Source organism: Nicotiana tabacum, chromosome 9 (genome assembly GCF_000715075.1).
Source record: "Nicotiana tabacum cultivar K326 chromosome 9, ASM71507v2, whole genome shotgun sequence".
Lineage (NCBI taxonomy): Eukaryota > Viridiplantae > Streptophyta > Magnoliopsida > Solanales > Solanaceae > Nicotiana > Nicotiana tabacum.
The window spans coordinates 12,947,083-12,959,414 of record NC_134088.1 but is presented as its reverse complement, the minus strand read 5'-3'; the positions used below and the strand labels follow the sequence as shown (position 1 = coordinate 12,959,414).

At 35.4% G+C, this 12,332-nt stretch overlaps 1 long non-coding RNA gene across 1 annotated transcript; it reads right to left on the bottom strand.

The window, feature by feature from the left end:
• Nucleotides 1–8,358: 8,358 nt before the first annotated feature.
• On the bottom strand, nucleotides 8,359–12,188 carry LOC107776373 (uncharacterized). The gene is made up of 2 exons (XR_001645924.2): nucleotides 9,412–12,188; nucleotides 8,359–8,543 (listed from the first exon to the last, which is right to left on the bottom strand). It is a non-coding gene; the product is annotated as an uncharacterized LOC107776373 (long non-coding RNA).
• Nucleotides 12,189–12,332: the final 144 nt, after the last annotated feature.

Genomic DNA, 12,332 nt, shown 5'->3' with positions numbered 1-12,332 from the left:
TTTTGTGGGTTGCCTACGTATTATGTCGCCGCATGAATCAGATCATTATGTAGTTCAGATATGCAAGACACTTGATTTTATATTTTTATTTTTTACAAAACAAACATCAAAAACTTTTTCATTGATTTTCGATATAATATTTTGATACAAGACTCAAAAATCAAGAGTTACATAAAGATAAACGAGACCAAACCTGACTCAAATAGTCTTTTTAGAATAAAAGTCAAAACAACACCAAAAGACTCTTATAGACTTAGAAACAACAAAAGCATAATGAAAAGGACTGATAACTAAAAGAAGACTTTGATCTCTGCAGTAGAATCCACCAGCATTACTGTAATCAAGGCTCTTGTTCCTGCGGCTGACCCCCAATATTGCGGTATATCCTCTCCAAGTCTGCAGATATATGACGAGCAACGTTCAATGATACTTCTACAAACCGCTCGGGCGTCATGCCCTGGCAACTCCTGCATGCTTTTGAGGTATATGTGGCTACCTCGAGAATCTTTCCCTTAATGTATTCCTGAGCCACGTGTAGCTCTTGATTCTGTCCACGCGGGTCTCAGCTAGATCCAGCGCATCACGCTCGCGGTCCAAGGCCATATCTTTCTGGCGCCGAACTTCTAGCGACTCCGTTTCTAATTGATTGATCACCTTTTGGTAGTGGTGTCTTTCTATTTCAAACTCTGCGATATGGCTCTCTTTGCTTGACTCAACTCCCCCTATCTGATCTCTCAGACCTTGGATTAATGGAGCGAAACCTCTACGTTCATGATCACGGACTACCCTGAACTGGGCTTCTTTCTCTTATTGCTGCTGAGCGATTGTGCCTATGTTCTTCTTTCGAATTTGGGCTTTGAGTGCTTGCTTCTCTCGTGCCCACTGAGCCTTTTCCCGCTCAAAATCAGCTTGTTGTACGTCAATAGCTGTCTCCAGAATGCCCTTATCTTCTTGTAAAGTGTCAATACGAGATTGGAACTCTTGCGCCACTTCCCTTCTGGTTTCTCTAACTCTGACCTCGATCTCTCTCTCCCAATCAACTGCATGTCGTATGGATATCTCTGTCCTTTGCTCGGGGATAGCCTGGTTGTGAAACCACTCAAGGTATGCGAGGCTTACCTCCCCACGTTCACGATCAGCTACCATCTCGTCTAAATTGGAAAATCGACTACCAAACCAAATCTTCTGTGCATATGACTCCCTTGGAGGTTCCTCTTCCTTGAATTCCCACATGAACGGGCACATGTCCTCAATCGGGGGCCTCTTTTGCTCTCTCCCTAACTGGCGCATGACGCGTAAAGGCGCGTAGGGTTGGAAACCCCTAAAACCCATGAGTATGAAGAATGGGCGATACGTCGACATATGCATGACCCTAGCAGAAGGGAACCAGTAATAGTTCCAAGTGATTCTATCAGCACTCAATGAACCAAGTAATGTCCGCCAAGCCCTCACCCCCTCTGGAAGATTACAACTCGCAGCTCTGTCTGGGTGACATCCAATGTAATTCAGCCAATCATCATTGAAATTTACTACTATTGGATGATGATAAAGGTGCTCTATGAACCACATCTACAGCAGAATGTTGCATCCCTCAAAGTAATCTTCACCTTCTTGACAATGGGTCAAAGCCCGAAAAATATCTCCCAAAATCATGGGAAGAATGGTATGATCCTCGCTACTTTGCAAATACGAGACTACCGCAACCAATTGAATTCTGATGCGCCCACCACGCTCCGAAAAGACCATGATCCCTAGAAATGATATCATGAACGCAAAGATTCTCAACTCCCTCCAAGCGTCGTAACTCAACTGGTTGACGAATTCTGTGCCCGAAAAGTTCTCAAACCCTTTCTCGTCTCCAAATCTGTCATAAAAATATTCTGACGGAACCCAACCTTCGTTTAAGCAAACCATTGGAATTCAACGAAGGCATAACTTCTTTAAAAAGTTGTTCACACCAACTTTTCTCAGAGCAGCAGGCCTTTTCCCACGAAGGTCTCTCCCCAATCCGGTGAACCCACCTAATTCTTCCAATGTGGGTGTCATTTCACAATCTTTGAACCTGAAGACATTGTTCGCGGGGTCCCAAAAACCTACTAGAGCCTCGATTAAATCTCTGTTAGGCTTAATTCCCATGAGATTGGTGAGGAACTTGAGGTGCTTAAATACTCGATTCTGTTCCCATGTAGCAAAACTAGACCACCAATTACAGAGACTACTCGGGGTCTTATCTCTGATTAAGAACATAGGAGGTGTCTCATCCCTTACCCTTTTCTGACTACTTCTTTGCGGAGAACTCATGATGATCCTAAGAATAAGATAAAAAGGGTTAGGACTTACCCAAACTATATGCAAATTATGATCATTCATAATTTTATTTTATTTTTTGGTCAATTTAGGACTCGATCTATTTTTTTAATTACAATATATATTTTGAAATTACCGGACACAAAAGTTGAGATGATAAAAGCGAAAAATATGGCTATTATTACAAAAACGACCCTTTAATATTTCCATAGAAGGCATAAAGGATGTCTCGGCAAAAACAGCCAAACACATGAACAAAACAATAAAAATAGACAAAATAATAAATAAATAAAAACTATTTTTACGAAAATGACCCTTTGCAATATGAGTATAACCAGATAAAAATATCTACTTTTTGCAAAAACAATCTTTCCGGAAAGGTTTAAAGTTGCTTCGACAAAAATGGCCAGACATAAGGGCAAAATGGTAAAAGGTGAATAAATATGGATAAAGTAACTATTTTTACAAAAATGACTCCCAGGAAGATTTTAAGGCTGTCTTGACAAAACATCTGGAACATGAGGGCCAGACAATAAAAGGTGACCAAAATAGGCCTTTTTTTTTGAAAATTTTATGCTCCCTTTTTTTTTGAAACATGTGGGCTGAACCCGATGGAGGTTGCCTACGTATCTCACATCCGGTGAGAATCAAACCCGCGTAGTTCAGTAAAATAGGGTACTCTCCCTTTTTGTTTTATTTAATGAAAATTAATCTTTACAACTCACACCAGACTACTACAAAATATATTTTTTTTTAAAAAAAGGTTTATTTGCACTAAACTAGGAGAATTATTCTCTTTTTTTTTCATTTTTAATAATTACACTAATTTTTTTTAAAATCGGTCGACAATGCAAGTAAGCCTTCCGAATGATGTATCAAGTAGCACATACGTGAACATGATGGTCTCAAAGAGGATACCTGTCTTTTACGCACCCGACCCCTGTGCCGAGTTTCGCTAAGTCAAATGCACGTGATGCAAATAAAGCGAACCTACTAGGGATATCCGGCATGAGGCTTGTTCTTCTAGTTTTAGATCCTATTGGAGAAAGTATCTACACTGGCTTACTCGAGCGGATAACTCGAGCCGAGGAGGGTCAGTGTACCGGTAGCATTGCTTTCCGGCTTAACTGGTGGTGCTCCCCGCCTAAAACAGGTGTGACTAAAATCCTTCACCGGGTGACGAACACCTCGGCTATCTCAAAGAAAGCGGGCTATGTCAAGAAAATGCCCAATTTTTAATTTCAAAAAGACTCAGAGGGGGTGCGTGAGAAAACAGTTTATATGTACAGTTCAACAATATCAAAATGATAAAAAGCGAATAGGTAGCACATTAGGCACAAATAAATCACAATATTTAAAAAATTAATAAAGCCAAATAAAAAGTCAACATGTACAAGCTCGATTTCTTATGTAATTCCCCAGCAGAGTCGCCAGAGCTGTCACACCCCTTTTCTACCCCTCCAAATAATAATAGTATGTGTATGGGCCAAAGAGTTTTTTCAATTAAAGTGACAAAATTTGAATACTGATTATTTTATTGTTCAGAGTCGCCACTTAGAATTGATTTTTTCGGTGTTCCAAGTCACCATTTATTTGGATCCCTAGTCAAAGGAAGGTTTGACTCTATTTTAATCGGTCCGCGAAAAAAAAGTTCGGGTAAGGAATGCTGTTGACCGGGGAGAAGGTATAAGGCATTCTCCGAGTCCCGTGGTTCTAGAACGGTCGCTTTATTAACTTAAATGGCTTGAATTAATTTTGGACAAACTGTGATTTATATTATTTTCATGTTTTACCTATCCTCTTTTATCTCTTGATTATTAGAAAAAATTAAAGAATATTTTTGAATAATAAGATGTCATAACCACACTACGCAAGCGAATGCGTGATCGACGAAATTTATTATTAAGTCATAACGGCGCTACGCAAGCGAATCCGCAGTCATGACAGACGATTGTTAACACGTCATTTACTTTTGAAAAATTGCTGCAATTGTGTTGGAGGAAACAATAACCCTCTTTTTTTCCAGAAAATTTATTAAATGTCACTACCACGCTACGCAAGCGAATCCGTGATTATGACAAAAGATTTATAAATTAATTAAAACTATTGAATATGACATGAAATTGATGAATTAACTTATTAAAAGTTAAGCGTCACACTACACAAGTGAGTCCGTGAAGTTAAAGCGCACCTACTATTTGCCTAACGTTTAAATTAATTAAAGGGAAACTAGTTAATTAAAATAGTAGAAAAATCTTATATTATTATTATTTTTTCGAGCTTTATAGTTGGGAAAAATTATGCAAATAAATGTTGGACCAACTTTATCTATTTTAAAAGAAATGAGCCAACTTATTGTTAGAAAAATGGGCCAGCTTGTATGGAGCTTTTGGGCTGCTGGAATTTATTATTAAAATGGGCCAAGAAATGAATTTCAATTGGCCCAATGCTATATAGAAGAAAAGGGGTAATTTTGTTGTTTAAAGGTAAATGGACCAACTTTTATCTTTGATTCAATAAGGCCCAAAGTTGATACAATTTTAGCTCTTTACTTAGTTTAAGTTCATGACCATTAACTAAATAGTCACAATTGTATAAACGTCCACTTTACAAAAATAGCCATTTTTGCAAATCCGGCAAAATGACCAGATTCACAAAGATATTATCACAACATTCCTAGAAGCATATGTTGGTAGTGAAATTTCAGCAACTAAAACGAACTCATGCTATGTGTTATACACCTAAAGTCATTCATGGCATACTTAGCATTGTTACTCGGATATAATAGCTTGAAAACATGCTTAAAAAATCCATAAACGACTTACATATCACATTCAAAAACTTACAACTCAATATTCAAGTATTATGAAGGACTATATTCACATTATCACATGTTTGATACATAACAATAACATACAAGCTCTTTTGTTGTCAAACTATTCATCACATCAAACACATTTAAATGGTGCAGCATGTTCAAGTTGTTCCCATTGCTGAAAATACGTACATTACGAGTCTTAAAGGATTACCTGGTAGCAAAAGAATAAACAGTAGTTCAGCAACTAAAGCAGCATAAAAACAGCAGCAAAACCAGCAGCAAATCCGTGTTAAAACAACCCGAAAACTTAGAGAGGGAACCCAGAAACGAACTCTAAAGAGGACTTATACTTTTTTAAAAGTTTGCACTCTAAGATTCACTCCCAAAGCTCACCATTTCAGCTTACTTTTCATGTGTTCAACTGCTGAATTTTTTTTGTTTTTGTGACAAAGCAATTATAAAAATGCCCCCTGGAAGTGTGATGGAGTCCCCTCAAAGTGAGGAAAGGGCAGCCCTTAAATAGGCAAATTTGGACAGATTTTGGTTCACCAAATGTCTGTCCGACAAAAACTGACATTGTGTGCTAAACACTGTTCAAAATCTGTCCAAAGGTCAAAGGAAATCTACTATGTCAGAAACAAAGAGAAAAGAAAAAAAAATATCATTTCAGCCACCCTAACTAGTAAAAATAGGCTACTAGCACCCTATTTTGTGATAAAATAACATAAACTTCAGATTTTACCAACATCAATATCATTCTGTTGATTCAAACTAAACCAAGTATTAAAACATGTAATTAAACTTCACACATGTGTTATGAACCAATCGTAAGCAAACAAAAATTAACTATTAAAGCCAAACGAAACACACGCTATCGCTGGAGCGATTTAATAAAACCAACAAGACAAACATAATCAAAAATGGATTAAATGAAGAAACAAGATAGAAACTAACTTTAACTAAAAAAATTAAAAAATTAATAACGGGGCAGGATTACGATTTTACCATATACTCTCAAGTATTTCCTCACTATCTCACTTTAATCAACACAAAGCTATTTTACTACTTCAACAAGTGCAAAAACAGAAAATTTAACATTCCAAAACTTCAAAAACTAATGCTAAAATAATTAATAATAAAAAATAAAATCTGAAAAATAAAAATAAAAATAAAAAATCAGCCATAAAAAAGAATAGGATTTTACCATTTTACAATTCAAGTGGCCGAAAAAATGGTGGTATGCCAAAAGAGGGTGTTCGGGGAGGTCGCCGAAATTTGGCCGGATTTTGGTTGCCGATATTTCAGGGTGAAATTGGCATCAATAGCTAGGTCTTGAGGAGCTTTATCCATTTATGTAGGTATTGTGGGGTGGTAGTGGTTGGAGCTTCAATAATTTGGGCAAAAAAGTGACAGGAAAGTGTCCTAGATCTAAGATTCAAAGAGTTTGAGGGATTTTTGAAGGATTTGGTTTGGAGATATGGAAAGAGGAAGTTGTGGAGATTACATGGTGTGAATTTGGAGGTGGTCCGCCGGTGGCGGCGATTTTCGGCCGGCGGCGGTGGGGCGGCGACAACGGCTTGGGGGGAGAGAGAAGAGAGAGTGATGAGAGGGAAAGAAGAGAGAGGAAATAATGGGGAAATGGGGAAAATATTTGGGGATTTTAGGCTTTAAATACCTAGGATGAAGATCAAACTAGGACCGTTGGATTAAATCAAGATGAGTGGATGAGATTGAATCTTGTCACTTAACCAAAACGACGTAGTTTCAAGACAAAACTACGTCGTTTTAAGCTCTTCTTGGCAGCCCCTTTTTGGACCGGGTTTGGGCTCTTTGGGCTTAAATTTGGGCCAATTTTGCACAATTTTAATTAAATTACACTAGTTCAAACCCTACCCCATTTATCAAACCATTACTCAACTCTTAAAACCTATACATACACAAATAAGAACAAACACACACACACATACATATTATATATATATATATATAAGGCAAAAATTAGGCATTTACACATAAAATATTCAGTTTGACGAAGAGATCAGTGTTTCATATATTGGGCTATAAATCCGCCACTGCCTTTCTAGCCATTTACAAGAATCCATAGTCAAAGTGAAGTTACAAAACTTGCTTCATCATTTCCATGGTGAAGAAGGAACATTGTTGGTGTAACAATATTTGCAAAAAATGTACAAGCTTACAGTAGATTGAAACTCAGGTTTCTAATGCAAATCTGCATCCTAAAATCAGTAAATGTTATGGTCTCCAGATCCTTTGCAGCTGACGAGGACATGGTGACCTCAATATGGGTGGAGTGGAAAGGGGCATCGGGCACATGTATCAACGGGTTCAACTTAACCATCATCTTTGACATAAAATATAGATATAAAACGCAAAGGGTTCTATTATAAAGACTTTTTTAAAATTAAATTGAATATATCAGTTTAAGTTCTGAAATCGTCTCTCGAAAGAAGCACATGGGAAAAGGTCAAGAGGGAGAAACTAGTAGTACATTGGAAAGGCTTGAGATATTATTTTTTTCTGTTTGCTCTGTTTTAGTTGAATGAATATGAAAGATATTTCGATGTAACTTGGTCAGTTTTCATTGTTTATATTGAAAATAAAATAGTGGAAAAATTACTTTAACGTTTTATTATAAATTAATTATGCCTTGATATGAGTTGCGTCATGTTTGGTCTGGAGTCTTTGTCTCAATAACTACAACATTTTAGGTATTTAACTACACCTGAAAAGCGTGGCTTTAACTATCAGATAGTGTGATATTTGACTAAAGGCCACACTTTCGGACCTAAGACACCGCTTTTTGAGGAGTGTCCTAAATGAGCGTAACCTTTGCCCTAAGACAACGCTTTTTAAGTGTTGCTTTAGAAGCCACATTTAAAAAACGTGGCTAAAAATTAATAAAGGTCACGTTTGTAGTGCCCTCTATGGTAACACCTTTCGGCACTACAACAACACATGAAAAATGTGGCCTTTGTTACTTTTTAGAACACGCTTGAAAGCATTGCTTTTGCTAGTATATAAGACACAAATTTTCCAATCCCTGTGGCCACACATTTGATGTGTGGCAATTGTATCTAAGCTATGAAGTAATTTATTTTCAATAAAATATATTTTCGTTTGTATCCCATAATCACGTACGAAGATCTCAAACACTCAATTATATAAAAAAATAACAAAAGAATAATTCCAATGCATATACTTGCAATGAACTTCAAAAAAAGATTAAATCTTGTGTAATACAATGAAGCAAATTATTTCAAGGTTCATGCTTGTAATTTTACAAAATCAAATGTAGTATCAGGAATTACAAAAATCGTAATTGTCCAAAGTCTTCATCGTTAAATTCCAATAGATCAAAGTCTTTTGGCACCATTTTTAATTGTCCACCAGAACTTTCCTACAAAATAAAATTATTAATTAGATAGAAATTCATAGTATGCAAGTGCAAACTCAGAGCAATGTGGTAGAGTTGGCCCCTTGGGGACTCAGGACAATACTATCACATATAAGTAAGAGATATACATATACACGACTTAAACAAATGACAGAGTAGAGGAAAATCTATATATGTTGTAGTGCTAAGATGAAAATGTAATCGAATGATTCGAGTAACAGAGCCTATGGACAAAAATCATGCTCAATTGGCCTTCCTCATTTGTTTTCTTAACATCCAGGCATCTAGTTATATTCTCTCTATAGTATGATTATGTTGCTTCCTTTTGTTTAATTCCTGTATACTGATGGAAAAACTAGATTAGTGGATTTCTTTTCCAAAATGAACATTAACTTAACATATAGCATATACTCAATCAGCTCACTTTCAATTAAGCTAAAAATAACTAGATACAAACACCTTACCCAAATCAAGGATGTTGTTAGCTAGAATTTGGTATGTCCAGTCTGCTATCTGATTAATAGTTTTTGAGATAGAAATGTAATCTACCAGTGAGTACCTCTTACAGGTGACTATAATCACTTAGCTATCATTGTATCTTAGAATCTTGCAAGAAATTAAAAGTGTAGGTACAACTTCTATTCCATTAACCCTCCAATCTGTATAGAGAGATACTAAAAAACTTTCATCAGACAATTTGCTAACTCAATTTTACCCTCAAGCAATATTGGTCTCAATATTTTAAATACCTATTATAATAAAGATAATCATGTAGATCTTTATTCACTTAAAAGCTGAGCTAAACAAAGGGAAGGGGGGGGGGGACATTTAAAATGTTTTGTGTGATTGAAAGTGAGTGAAAAAGATATACCTGTTGGGAAGTGGATACCTTCATTCACTTGGCATCCTCTTTAAATTCATAATTGTTGGAGTTACCAGAAAAAAATTCATTTCAAGATATCTGAAATTAATTCTCAAACAACAAGATTTGTATTTGTGTACTTCCCATTCTAGCAAACAAAAAATAAGATAGTAAGCCAAAGAAGACAAATCCAAATTTACCTCTTCAGTTGACTCAAAGGAAGATCTTAAGCTGAGATAATACACAATAGAGACTAAATCAACAATAGAAATATGCAAGTTTCATATATCAAGAGATAAAGAATGAAGGAGAAAGACGATAAATTGTGTATTATGCTCAACTAATCGATATACTGCAGAACATTTTCTTTCCAAAGATGGCACATCCAAAGTTTGATTACCTGGTCGATGTATATTTTCTATCAATTAATCCTCCTACAACAATTTTAAGGAGAGCAGGAAGTTAATAGCTAAAAAGTTAGTTTACCCAGTTTACTTACCAACTATGCCAATGAATAATGCCTTAACATACCTCTGAAGTACCCCTATCCTTTTTCTTTGCCTTCCTCACTTTTGCTCTACGTTGATCTTATTTGAGAACATGAAGAATCCTTTGTTCACTCCAATGTCCACATGTATAACCTATACTAAAGCAAGCAAGAACTGAATTGATGCAAAATACAATACTGTCACAAGTAGGACAATATCTTTAAAATTTGAGATTTCAACCACAAAGTTAAAATCTTAATAACATTAGAACTAAATATTGTGCTAGCATAAAAAAATAAATAGTATGCGTCAATTGATATGCCAAATTGATCTACCTAACTAACATATTGCCATGTTTATTCAATATCAAACTAGAGCCTTAGTCTTAGCTTCAGAAGCTATACAATTAATAATGAGAGAGAACAAGAATTAGCTACTAGACAATAGAATGTCAGAATAAGAATTTGTGCCCAGATTATATAATTGTAAAAAGTTATTCTCCTCCAAAATACAAGTAAAGGTCATCTCTCCCCCTTATGGGCTAGAGAACGTCATATAACTAAATCTCATTTACAATAGAGAAAACTAAATCCCATTGTAATTGAAGTATATCTTCATCACTATCTCATATTTTTATCATTAATTCATAAAGCTTCATGAAAAAAAGTACCATATCTTCTTGCACATCTTTTAATTATCAAACCATATAAATAACAAAATATTTTAGTTTCAACTACCAAGCCTCAATATATGCCATTAAGTCATAAGCATTTATACGTTTATGCTACAAAAACTTTATGTCAAACTTAAGTAGAAAACTTAGACTAACATTTTGAACTCCACAATTGGGAAGTAACACTATAATGCTTCAAATGCAAAACAAAAACATACAAAGCACTGAAGAAAGTAATTCGACAACAAAAGGACATAATAATAGTTGTACTATGAAAAGAAATACAGCTGCTGCAGAGTTGTATAAAATGACAGTAGCAGCAACAGTATACCATGTATGGAAAGAAAGGAATACTAGAATTTTTCAAGCAAAGGTGACAGGTTGGGAAGCAATGAGTAAGAAGATCATTCAAGAGATACATTACCGAAGTACCAAACATACAGCGGGGATACTACATAGACTAGATTGGTACCCAGTGTAATAGTTAGATATAAGTGTATATAACAGCATATGGGGAGGGGGTGAAGTATAGGAAAGAAGGTTATCTTGTAAGGTTTTTTTTTTTGACTTACTTGTAAATATTTTTCCCTGGTAATACAAAGTTTAATTACCAAAAAAAAATAGAAAATAGTTGTACTATGAAATGAAGCAAGATGTGGCAGACATGAAAATTGTGTCGCACATACAAACTAACAAGTTATTAAAATATATAAGCATATAAGAAAAGGCAAACCAAATAGGTCCAGAAATTTTCATCTCATAAAAATACCTTCTTAATGCTTCAGTTCCTTTTCAAACACTCATTATTGCTTTTTGTCAATCCATATTTGATACTAAATTTATGCTTCCTACTAATTCTTTCAAATTCTTACTATTTATCCAACAAATTTCACTTCATTAATTGACTTCAAAACCAAAATGATTTCAACGGTAAGGATAGGTCAGACAAACATTCCATCAAACAGGTAATATGCAATGGTCAATCCCAAAAGAAATTCTGCAAATAGGCAAAGCTAGTATAGAAATGTTTAAGATCTAAACACATGTACGTTTAAACTTAAGACTAGTACTATGAAACAAACACAAATGAAATCTGTATTTGAACTCTGTTGAAATTTTCTTTTTCCTGATTGAATTTCACTTAAGCAAATATTGGCATATATAAGAGTACATTTCAGAAAGAAAATGAGACATCGCTACAAATTTTAGGGTGGAGGCAAATTCGGCACAAGAGGTGATAGTGTCTATGCAGATTATGGCGGAGGTTGGCAAAACAGAAAACCTAATGAACTGATGTCATTAGGAGGGAAACTATTTGCACTTTCAAAATGGGGGGAAATGTTTCACGGGAAATTTTAATGGTAGGAGGAATTTTATTGAATTTCTTTAGCGCACACTAGTGAAGTGTTGCTTTTAGAATTATGAATACAACTCACTCTAAAAGCATCGCAATATAAATGAATAAGTGTTGCCAATTAATTTATGTTTGGCAGCACTTAAGTTGCGTTGTCTCAGTCTAAAAGATATGTTTCGCAAGCGTGGCCATAAAATGTGTTGCCAAAAGCTATCAACAAAGGCCATCCTTGAAAAGTATTCCCACATATAGTTTTGGAAATATTTTCTAAGCGTTGTTAAAAGTTAGTGTGTCATTAGGCCAAATTTATTGTAGTGCAACTTTGGACAAGTTGAGATGTTTGCACTCTTATTTAGCCCAAATTGTATCAGGAGTTTCTCCGTTACAAAGCTCAAATCTGAGACATCAAATAAAA